General features: G+C 26.4%; 1 protein-coding gene across 13 annotated transcripts in view; it reads left to right on the forward strand.

The window, feature by feature from the left end:
- Positions 1-13,314, forward strand: part of nrm (neuromusculin) — a 797,795-nt gene that overhangs the window by 774,002 nt on the left and 10,479 nt on the right. The gene's annotated exons all lie outside the window — the stretch shown is intronic.

Genomic DNA, 13,314 nt, shown 5'->3' on the forward strand with positions numbered 1-13,314 from the left:
TCAGTTGGTTATTGTAATCAATGGTGGAGGTAAAGCATGCTTTATTTTTAAGAAATACAGTTTTGCTGTAGTAATTACACATAAAAAAAAATATATATATGAAAACAATTAAGCTAAAATTTGTTTCACAATTTAAGTTGTATTATTCTGGATTGTGTAATTAACTTTATGCAGACAGTATACATACTTAATCATTAATATCTATTGTTTTATTTTCCCTGCCTACTCACTCTGTTTAACCAGATAACTACTGAATGTAAAACGTTAATTTTACAAATTTGTTTCCATAACTTTCACATCAGTTGAATAGAACTTTCAAACTTTTTTCAATGGTTTATGAAAATTATTTTCTTAGTAAGTATGTTCTCTCTCCCCATTACAACTTATCAAAAGTAATTCATTAAAATTTATTTCTATTTTAAATACCTGAACATAAATATTCAAGTTTATGATCCTGTGAAAATGAAATGAAAATAAGATTCATAAATATTACTTATTGAGAGAGAAAAGTAGAAAAAGCTGAAAGAGTACATTATGTTTTAACAAAATATTGTAGATTCAGTATTTTATCATTACTCCTATTAAGGAAGTTTGCATTCAATTTTTTTTTTGTTTTTCAGAAACACTTGTGTATTTTTATTTATTTACTTTTTATTTTTTGTCTTAACCTCGTTTATTTTTTTGCTACAGTTAAAATATTTTTAATAATAGCTGGAAAATGTGTATCTGTATTTATGAAATTAATATAATTAAATTATTTATAGTAATTGTTTTTTATAAATATTTCAGCAGAATCAATTTTATTTAAAATGGGAGTTAATTGAATTTTTTATTTGTTTTGCAAAGCTGGATTCTGACATTTATGTTGCTACTGTGCTAGTTTATGTGAAACGTGAGTTAATATGTTCATTAAAATAAATTTTTTTTAAGATCAAACAAAAAAACTGTTTTTTTTAAATATGTAAAACATTACATTTAAATTACTTTTTTCATGGTCATGATTAAGAAAATGAACTTACTGCCAGCAAATGATTTGCTAATAATGTTATTAGTCTTCAATCTGCGTACTTCACTGATAGTATTTTATACATTCTATGATTTTTGTAGATAATTTTTCTTCTTGATGAAAGCTTGAAGCTTGAAATCATTAAACTCACAACTAAAACATCAGTTTTAACTAAAAGACCCAGACATTAATACTTCAGTAAAGTGTTATCAGTTTTCAGTGTCTATTATAACACTTTTTGCTGCATTTTTTTGTCATAATCCTTCAATCCATTTCTTTCAACTGTATTTTTATCCTTACTCATACGTTTATTGAACAACCTTGATCAACCTCAAAGCAGAAGAGGAAGTTCACCATTCTAAATTGAGAGACCTGTACTTTTGTTAAATTGCCCAAAACAGTGCAGATATTTACCCAGTAGGTTAATCATTTCTCTTGCAATATAAGGAATAGCACCCATTTGGAATCTGGACTTATTTTCTCAATGTCATATTAAAAAATTGCTTTCACAGATCATACTATTACTATTATAGTGGCTCTTTATCCTCAACCAAAATTACACATACCTTCACATTAACTGATATACACTGTATTTTCACCCTTATTTTTATTGTATATGAAAAATGATGTATTCAAATAAGAAAAAAGATTACAGTATAAAATTGTAACTTAGTCATATATGTGATCATTGCCTACTGTTAGGTAACATATTAATCCTATTATGATGGAGGGAAACAGCCTGAAGTAGTTAAAAACAATATAATTCATCATCTAAAGTAAAATAGAATTTGATGACTTTACCAGAAAGATTACTGGAGAATCTTTACCTTAATCTCTATAGAGGAAACTATTAATGTAGAGTGAAATAACATCAAGATATGAATTGAGAAGATGTCATGTGAAGCACTAAGCATCAGGAACAGGATACAAGGAAAGAAATATTTAAAGTTATGAGTTTCAGATATTGAGGAGGAAATAAAAAAAGAAAGTAAACTGCATGTCTCAAATTTGGCAAAGTTAATTGTAAAGAAATAAGCTTATCATGGAAAAAAGCTAACAAAATATTATAAAGATCTATATTCTGATAGAACTGTGTAGTTCTAGAGTTATGAGTTATACTACATAATTCAATAAACACAGTGATAATAGAAGAGTTACACAAGATGTTCGAGGATATGAAAAACCTGTAAGATTAGACAGCATAGTTCTGAGTTAAATGGTTTAGTGGTTTATTACTTAAACCACTGTAGTGTAGGGAAAGTTTGTAAGATGCTAGATTCATGAAATTGAGCCGAGATCATTTATTTTTTTATGAATGATAAGCATACTGAAAAAACTACCATATAATTAATCAGAATTTATTCAATGTTAATATAATATGAAGACGATTGCAGTAGGAAATTTTGTCTTAAGAATAGAATTTTTTATATCTAGCTACATATGAACCAACCAATACAACTTGTTATTTGTATTTGTTATAAGATCTTTGCAGTTAAGAAATTAATTGAAAAATTATACAAATTAAATTTTGTAATCTTGATTTTAAAAAGGCGTTTAACAGACTTGAGTGCATTATTCTTTGATAGATTTTGTGGGATGTAGATATCAATAAGATCTTAACTAAAATAGTCTGAATTTTATGAAAGAATATGCTAGCGGTGATAAATAAATACCTAAGTTGAAAAACTTAGGAAAATTAACAATTAATTAATCGATAGAACTGGTATTAAAATAAATAATAACAATTGCCTAAATTGTTTCCTACTTGTGAATGACATGTGGATTTATCTGGAGTCAGAAGACAAGCATCAGGGATCATTATATACAAATACGTATTGTGATTTCAGGTTTTCTTTTGGTAAATAAATATCCTGCACATTTAAAAATAGTACTGGATGTAATAGTGTTGGAACAAGTGTCAAATTGTAACTAATTGGGGGTATAATATCAGATTTAAATTTATTCTGATGAAGAAAAAAATTTTGAGCTGTCTACATAGTACTTGTTCAGTGTCGGATAAAGAGCAAAGCTAGGAAAGAGATAAAGAATTAAGTTTTTATCAAGTAATAGCTTCCACAGTCCTTTTTATGAATGAGAATTATGGATTTTGGCAGAGCAACTGGAAAGCAAAATTCAAGTAACAATGATAAATTTTTGCAAAGGACAAAATTTTTTATGATTTGATAGAATGTAAAACAAGTCTATAAGAATTGGATTGAATTGCTTATAGCCTGACGTAAGAATAATTGATTTCTAAAAGTAGCAGCATTTACATAGAGTACTGGAAGGGAATCCAATTGCATAATTGTACACCACATAAGAAAAAGGATACTAAGGACCATGCAAGAGATGGTGTAACTATGCAGTCATTTAGAAATTTAATGTTTCCTTAAGAAAATGATTTATAATTGTTCATTTACTTGTTAGTGATAATAGACATAGCCTAATATTTTTTAGTAAGTAGTCATAAAATAATTCAAATATTGGTATAAAAATAAAAATAGTACTTATGAGAAAGGAATAGCATGATTAACATGGTTATGAAAAAAAATTTCAAAATAAAGAAAGATATGAATCTTAACAATTACTATCTCTAAGTTAAGCTTCATTGAAAATATATAGGCTTTTACAGTATTTTTTTTTGTTGATAAGACTATAAAATTTAGGGTACTAATACAGTCAGTAGTACCAAACAAGTTTCTTATACCTGATTAGAACTTTCATATATTTATCATTTCAAAAATTTGAAATATTTAACAAACCCATAAAGTAAGATTAATATTTAATAAGAATCAGAGAACATCCATTGTCATTTACAATATTTAAAAGAAACTAAACTTACATCATGCCAGACATTCCCTGCCCCACAGCATTCATACTATTTTTTTCCACATGACCTGTAGGTAGGCTTACCATATTTCCGGGATTAGCCCAGACAGTTCTGGTTTTTTAGTGCTGTCCAGGGTTGCAAAAATGTCCAGGGTTTGAGAATTGAATGACTGGTGAGGATTTTTTCTAATTTTAGACCTATATGTTTGACATCACATTTTTAAACATTCTCTTACAGCTGTGCATCTCACAGCCGACCTTGGAGCAAGTGCTGATGTTGATTTTGACAGAGGTGTGTCTCTGTCAAACTAGTGATTCTTTACCCCTGGACATAGAAGTTATTGTTATAAATATTTTCACATGCATACATTAAAAGTAACGAAACTTAAAGAGTTCTGTGAATTTGTGGAAACAGATTACAAAAAAGTAAATCTCATAGCAGCACAAGGTTCCTTAGTTTGTTACCTCCAATAGAAAGAATTCTTTCAATTTTTGATGGCCTAAAATCATACTTCTTATCTTGTGACAAATTTCCAAAATCATTTTTTTTTTTTTTAATCTAAAAAGTGAACTGTTTTTGAAATTTTTATTTGGTACTCTACAGTTATTTAATAATGTAGTTCTGAAATTGGAATCTAATTCTATCACAGCAACAGAAGCATTTCAGACATATTCTGAATTAATTAGTCAATTAATTAATTAGTCAGGAAAGAAAAACGCACAAATTTAAACCATATTCTGCCAAAGAATTGGTATCCACTTTAAAAGAAAATAATGATGTTCAGGAACAAGAATTCTTCTCAAGCGTAAACAATTTTTATAATTCTAGTATCCAGAATTCTAGTATCTTAGAACTGTGGAGAACCAGTTTTGATAAAGTTAGTAAGTTTCAGTGGATAAATTCATGAACTGAAATTGCCTGGTCTGATTTAGAAGAGTGCACAAGTTGTTAATGAAATTATAAAAGATTCCATAAATATTGATGAATGTATATTGTTGAACCAGGTAATTCAAAGCCAAAGGGTAGGTTGTGGTTCAAGTTCTGAAAAAGTACCAGATACCACTGAAGAGAAATGGAAAGCAATTTTTAAGGTGTTTCAAAACACTGGTATTTCATCTTGCAATATTTCTAAAATGGTTGAGTTTGCGATGTCTTTGCCTTGGACATCTGCTTCAATTAAGAGAGATTTTTCAATTTCAGGGAACATTTGGTCTCCAGAAAAGCTTTTTGTATCTACTGTTAAACATCTGCTAAATATTATGATTAATTCAGAACTTTCTTGTTATGAATTTTATGATGTAATTAAAACAAACAAACCATTTCTGAAAAAGTCATGTCTAGTGAAAAATACAACTGAATAAAAAAAGTTTAATGTGTCAGTAAACTGTTAAGACTTTTAAGCAGTTTCAAAAATATGTCCTGGGTTGGACCCAAAAAAATATGGTAAGCTACCTATTAGGCTTGATGCGAAAATTATCATTTTTAGAAACACCATCCTGACCCCCATGCATCTTTATCCTTGTTCTCATTCAACTATATGTGTTTATTTTTATTGGATGGTTAGAAATTGGAGGCATATAAAAAATGAATGATTATTATTATTTAAATCACATTCTTTATTTTTGTATTAAATGTTCTAACTGTTAGAACTTATCTTCTTATTTCATAAAATGTTGTGTCCATCATTTATCAAAGTTGTGTAAGAGAACTTTTGATTTTTTCTTTTAGTCTTTCTTGGAAGAGTGTTTCAAAAGAAAATATAGTAATTAACCCCACACACAATCAAATCCATCCACAAATATTACCAGTGCATTCTTTTCCATTTCTACAACTCTTGTAAAATTGAAAAGCCACGTTTAACAAAACAAGACATTATTCTGCAATGCATTTCAGGAGTACAACCACTGTGGCTACCTGCCCTGTAACTCTAGGCATATTGTAACTAAACAGAATCTTATTCTGTAAAATAGCTTATGACAGCATTTCTGAGGTCTGACTGCTTACATGCTGAAAATTACGAGCGTGCGCACACACATACACACATATGTGTGAATTTATGTATAATTACATAAAAATTTAAAAATTACTTTATTGGAACTTCCTCATAAAAAAATAGAATGAAAAATTGTATTATTGTAATGCAATCATTTATTGATGTGGCATAAGTTTTCAGTAACTATTACTATGAACATAATTCGCATTAAGTTCAGATATTCTACTCTTAAAAAATGTTATACAACTTATTTAAAATTTCAGTGTTTCTTTCTTAAACTCATTATGATATGGTTCATTTTCCAATGAACAGTTATAAACAAAAAAGTAGTTTTTAAAAATATAGAAATTTTTTAAAGTAAAATTAGTATTCATTAACACAGCTTTGCAAATATTTAAATACTTATACTTTACTAATAGATAAGAGATTAACATCTGAATTTAAAATTCTTACAGATAAAAAATATCATTTTCAAGGTATGCTATTTGTTTCACCCTTTTTTTTACTTTTCTATTTTTTCTATTTTTAATATTTCTGTTTTATATTTATTACTGCATCATTGATATTTTGTAAAATTGCTTACACTTCTGTGAAAGATTTTTACTTCAATTTAAAATATTTTACATCAGTCATGAGCTGAATAAAAATATTATTTTTAATATATTTTTTTAGAATGTAACTTATTTTCTTTTTTCATAGGAATGTTGGTATTTAAATGTTAATGGACCAAGATACAATTTTTTTTCTTTATTAAGCTTACAGAATAAAATAAATATATTCACAATTCACATGTCACATTTAAATAGTAGGAGAATAAATTTGACTGTTTCTTTCAAAATTATATTCAATTGTTACATGTAGTTTTATTTGTTTTATTTGCCACTGCAAGCAATAGGTTGTGCAAAATAGGAGAAGGTTATTATCCTTTTATTTATAAATATGTACATATAAATACGCTCATTTTTTTTTTGTTTAATGTTTGTAAAAAAATATATCTTTAAAGTACCATTATAAATACAAAAAAAAAATTAATAAAATATTAATTTTTTAAGTAGTTATTTTAATTATTATATATATATTTAAATCGAAATTTCTTAATAAATACTTGTCTATTCTTTTTTTTTTTAAGCTTCATTTTACATTTTATCAGTAATGTGGCTGTATTATTATCACACAGGTACTATTAGCAGAATATTGCTGGAACATGTCATATCCTAGTATTGAATGTATTTTTACCACTTGTTGGACAACTTAAATTATTTTGACTATTTTTTCAGAAATCAATAACTGAAATGTAATAAAAACAACAGAAAACATAAATAAATAATTGTTACTGAAAAAAAGTCACTACTTTTATTATTTAACTACCAGTAGCTTATAGTTTGAAACTAACTGGTTAACAGAATATCACTTTAAATTTTTTTTAATAAATAAAATAATAAAGTTATTACTGTGCTTTCTTATATTTTAATGAAATTTTTTTTGTTTTTTTAATGTACTTATTTCTTAAGTAACGTGTAATTAATGTTTCAATAATCATAAAATATTTCTACCTACAACTGTACGTCAGTGTTTATGAATTTGTGATTTAGTATCCTAGCAGTATATAGTAATTATTATCAATAATAAATAAAAGAGTAATAACATTTTTCTTTTAAACATTTTTTTCATGTTAGCACTTTTGTGATGTGCACTGCTTCATCAAGTGAATGAAACTTAAAACTTTTTTTTAATTTTTTCTTAAGCAGATAGTTACTTTTCTTTTATTAATTATTGATAATTATACATCTGTATGCTTTTTTCTTTAAGACACAAAGTTTAGGTGAGTTAAATACTTATTTGGTACTTCTGAAGGCATCAAGAATACTAAATTAGCAACTACAAAAAAAAAGTGACTTAAAAGTTATTTAATGATAAATATGGTTTTATTAGTCCAGATACTACAGTTTCACCCACCTAGTGATCTAGTGGTGAACGCGTCTTCACAAATCAGCTGATTTTGAAATCGAGAGTTCCAACATTCAAATTCTAGTAAAGGCATTCACTTAGTCATACATATCATCCTCATTCATCCTCTGAAGTAATACCTGATGGTGATTACTGGAGGCTAAACAGGAAAAAAAGATACTACAGTTTCAATGTATTTCTAAGTAGGGCATTCAGAATTGTGTCATTCACATATTCTATTATGTATTCTTTTAAATAAAGATTTGTGGTTATTTAACTTAAAAGTTACATTTTTATTTGTCATATGTAAGTATGAAAACACAGAAATAAATGTGTTTGTGTTTAAATGTTAAATGAAATTTCACATATAAAAAAAATTAATATATATACTTGTGTTTTTAAAAAAAATCAAAATGTTTAGACTAATTTTTCTTTTGGTTGATGATTATACTGTTCCTAAACATATGTAGGTAAATGTGGCAGTATTCATAGTCATTAACAATAAAATAAAATATATTAATTTGTAATGACAAACCTACAATATAATAGAATATTAGGTACCAAAACCAAAGTGAGACCATATAACAGCTGATCACTCTTTATAAAGGCCTAAATAGGCCTAGAACCTGCCTGTGGCATTAATTAAACTGCAACAAGTACAGTAATTTTTTCAGTAAATCTATAATAAGCGCATCAAAATTTGATTAAATATTCAAAATAGCATTTGGAAAGACACCACTTATAAGTATATTCCTTGCTCCAGTAGGACAGATAATTCTTGAGGAGGTTCTGATTTTTTTTTTTACTGGACACTGAGACCATTCTACAAGCACCTGTATATCATCAGTTTATTCTAAAATGAAGGTGAATCCTCTGAAACTCAGAAGAGGATATCAGTCCAAACATTATCAAACTAGTGTTTGGTTAATAAATATTAGTCAGATGGTAAATACCTTGAATTGAAGCATTTTTGCATATTTCTTTCTGGAAACGATATTTATGACGCAATAGAGAACATTCTGCCACCTATTAGACACAATGCTGGATAGGTTAAGTTAGCCTTTCTGGGAGAGCATACTATGCCTTCAAGCTCAAGAGCCTTTGGGGTTTATATCATCTCCTGTGCTTTAAAACAATATAGTACAACATTTTCAACCACAATTAGGTCATTCACAGTAGTACCTCTATTTTTCATAGTACAGCAACTGAGGAAGTTATTACAATAGTTTGCTCAAGTCAAAAAACTCGGATAGGATTAACACATATATAATTTAGTAACCAAGAAGTCTATTACATTTAGCTAGGTTGATACATGTAGTACATCAGGTAAATGAGACATTGTACTTCTATTTCATAGAACCCAATGTATCTAAGATTTGGTTCTTTTAAAAAAATGTGTTAGTGTTAAAGTCAGCATATGGGAGAATTTGTTTACAAATACATAATTTTTGTTACTAAAAGTGATTTCACGCGTTCATTGTACATTGGAATTCCTATAATTCGAATATTCAAGGGAATAAAAAAAACTTCTTAATATGGAAAGTCAGAGTTAGAGAAGCATTCACATTAAGAAATTACTACCTGCTGAAAATTCACTCGCGTAAAATGTACAGCAGTGTTTAAGGAAATATTGCATTTTTCCCACAAACTGGTTAATACGAATACATAGTATGTAACTTAACTTACCTGAAGGGCTATACTTCTTATGAATAAAAAAATATCATTATTGCATATAAAAAACAGTTCAGTTTTAAACGCAAGAATTGTATTTTTTTTAAGTTTTTCAAATAAAATAATAACAATATTAAAATTATAAAACTAAAATAAAAGGTGAAGAATAATTGATTGGCCCTTTTGTAAAGAAAAAGAAAAAAAAATGAATTTATTTTAAAATTGATTGAAAAAATTCGGACAAATGAGTTCCGGTGAATAATGACGCGAGATGTAAATTTTAAGAATTCACTTCTCTCCTTATGTGTTGATTCATGATTTTTTGTTATAGCGCATAGTACAGGAAGTGAATCATGCTTGTTTCATATTTCTGAACTGAAAATAATTTAGGTATTATAGACCTAATGTGTTAAACTTGGGTTTTTTTTATATTTTTGTAATAAACTAATCAAATTTTTACTTCGATGTATGGGATTTTTGTTCAAGTTAAAGGAATTATAACATAATACGATACGACCGGGAATTAGAATAAATTTCAAGTTGTAGAAATCTTCGAGTTACAGGCATGTGACTGTATCTTATTTTGTGACTGTGTACTGTTTGTTCAATGTTCACAACTTCAGTCAAACTAGATTTGCTTATATATTCCTAGGAAGTTATACACGTTTGGTCGTTCAGATATATTGTTGTTTTGTTTTAATATATTTTGTGATGTTTGGTTGTGTTCTGTATATGATGGTTTGTTGCATTTTTTGCACTGAATACTAAATTAAAATTTTCCAGCCTTTTTTAATTTATGAATTGTTTTTCAAGTTCATGTATCTAAAATGAAACTTTTCCTATAAGACTAAATCAGCGAGTGTGATAATACATACATCCGTGTGCTAGATATTTAATTGTGTTGAGCTCTTATGTGTGATTTTTAGGTGGCAGGGCTATGTTGAATAATTTGTGAATCAGTTTCTCAAAGCTTGAGTTTGTGAGCTTGTTCGACTGAAGGGAATAATTGTGTCTGTCTTGTTGGTTTTCTATGTTTGTTCAATGTTTTGGTATTCAGCTATAGTTGTTTTGTTTATCATTGTTTCACTTTTGTATCTAAATATACTTTATCTTGTGGATATTTATTATTATGTAAAATATGTATGCATGTGATGACGAAAATATTTTGACAAAGTAAGACATCCATTAATTCTAAATCTGGTTCAGTAAGTCATTAAAAATTACAAAGGGAGAATTAATTATTAAAAATAAATAATTTGTTTTTTTTTTTTTTAAGTGACTACTGTCATAGATAAGAAAAATATCATCAATAAAAGTGTTAACAGTCTACTAAAACCACAATTATAGTAATTTATATTTATTTAATTTCATTCATCATCATAATTTATTTTTTATTTTTTTTTTTTTTTGTAGAATATTATCATTTAGAAATTATTTTTTTTATTATATTATGCATTAGTTAAATAGTTTTACCTATAATCTAAATATATTTAAATTACTTGTTAACACAAATTTTATTATTACAAAGTTGATGATTGCTTTTTTTACCTAATAACATTTACTAATTACATGGATGTGGCATGCAAAACAAGTATCTCTTATCAGTATATTTAGCTTTGTCTAGTGTTAACAACATAATTATGATGTCCATAGATAAGAAGACAACATATTCTCTTCTATCTATGCTATAAGTTAATATTCCTCACTGATATTAAGTTAAGTTTCTTTGTATATTGACATAGTGGCAAATTTTATTTTGTTTTGTTGTTTTACATAATTAAATGTCAATAAGCTCAAATTTTAAGCATGGAAATGTGATATGAATATTTTGTAACTTGTGAAAATTCCAAGTCTGGCTAAAGATTTGTCTTGATTAGATCAGCTCTAATGAATGACAAATATGTTAATATTATGCTATGAGATCAGCAGAATTAATTTATTCATAGAAGTTAAAATTTTCCTCTAAATAAATGTATAAATTATAATACATTTTTCTAATATATAGTCTATTTAATAAAATCAGTTTTATATATTTTAAATATGGTAAATAATGAATACAAAAATCTTAATATGTTTTCACTGTTTACCTCAGGAAAAAATCATATAAATTGATCCACCGAATAAACTTAAAAATATGCATAAATTTAGTGATTTAAGTAAAGTGTAGGATTTTGGCTTTTTATTATAATCATAATTAAAATTGAGAAAGGGTGCTTCAAACTTTTTTCATAAAATTACTTAATAATAAATCTATTTCATTAAATTATAACACAAATAAATAACAATTTTATTTAATTTAGATGATTAAAAAAAAAATCTGTTCATATAATTTTTTTATTGCAGTGACAAAGTTTGGTGCACTTATCTTAAAATTTTATGCTATTGCTATGAAAGCCAATAATTGAATCATCAGTTATTAATTTGGCTTGGTAATTTTAAGTTCACCAATCTGTGATGTTCACCTAATATACTTTTTCCATAGTTTCATTTCTCTTTAGCTAATAAAGCAAGCCTAGGTGATCAATTGTTCTAGATTTTTTATGGAGATTTTGAATCATATCATTCCTAAGCACCAGTGCGATTTTTTTACTCCTTGATTGTCTTCTAGATCTTTACATTTATTTACATTGAACAGAATCTACAGACCTCACTTAAAAATTCTTTATTAATCTATTTCATAGCCTAACATTTTTTATTACCTGTGACCATTCCTGACCACTTACATGACCTCTCAGATACATGAACCTGACTAAGCAGATAATTAAACTGTATATAGTTTTCTATATTTATATTATTAGCATCTGTAACCTGCTGATATGTATATACTTTTTTTTAATTCTATTACAAATAGACCATTATTATAAATAAACCACCTAGTACAGAATATTGAGATAAGACATATCTTACCTTAATTTTTCATGAAAGTATTTCACAAGATCTTGCATCCTCATTCATGATTGGAATAATTCCATTATTGCGTAATAAAAATTAAAAAAATACTAATATAATGAAAATTGCATATTAATTTAAATGAGAGCTCCTATCTGTTACCGTTTTTATAAGACTGCCTCCCTCAAATACTTTCTGATAGTTGTTTATAAATTGAAATTTTGTTTGTAATTAAAGTAATACCATACCCATTTCAACCTCTACACATTTTATGATGTTTAATTCATTATTTAATACAAAGAAAATATAAATAATGAAATAAACATCACAAAAACCTATACTATTTTAATTAATAATATTTATAAAAAAACAACTCCAAAACACAATAACAAAATAACTACCTTACAACTAATACATGATAAGACACAAAAGAGTGAAAAAATATATAAAAATATTTATACACTAATAATAATATTTAAAACATTACAATAAATAAAGATTTAAGCTAGCACACAAACCTTATAACCATAACAATAAAATATTGTAAAACATTTAAAATATTAAAATAAATAATAATGTAATAATTAAACTAAATAAAAATATTAAAAAAACAAAATTAATAACAATAATAAAATAAACAATCTTTGTGAAATTTATAAAATTAAATGTAATGATTATGGTGGTATTTATATAGGAAAAACAAATAGATCCCTTAAAACTAAGATTTCTTGAACATTATAGAAATTATAAAAATAATAAATTAGGTTAATAGCAGACATATGGCAATATGACAGACCATATAATAAACAATTAACATTTTATTTCTAACACAAATTTAGAAGTATTAGAGATTAATAAAGATGGCATAAAATTAAATATATTAAAAAATATTACTTATATAAATGCAAACAAAGTTTCAATTGATAAACAATCATCAGATAGTGTTTGAGGGAGATGTTCTTAAAAAAATTTCAACAG

The sequence above is a fragment of the Lycorma delicatula genome, chromosome 2 (genome assembly GCF_047948215.1).
Source record: "Lycorma delicatula isolate Av1 chromosome 2, ASM4794821v1, whole genome shotgun sequence".
In the NCBI taxonomy this organism is placed as follows: Eukaryota; Metazoa; Arthropoda; class Insecta; order Hemiptera; family Fulgoridae; genus Lycorma; species Lycorma delicatula.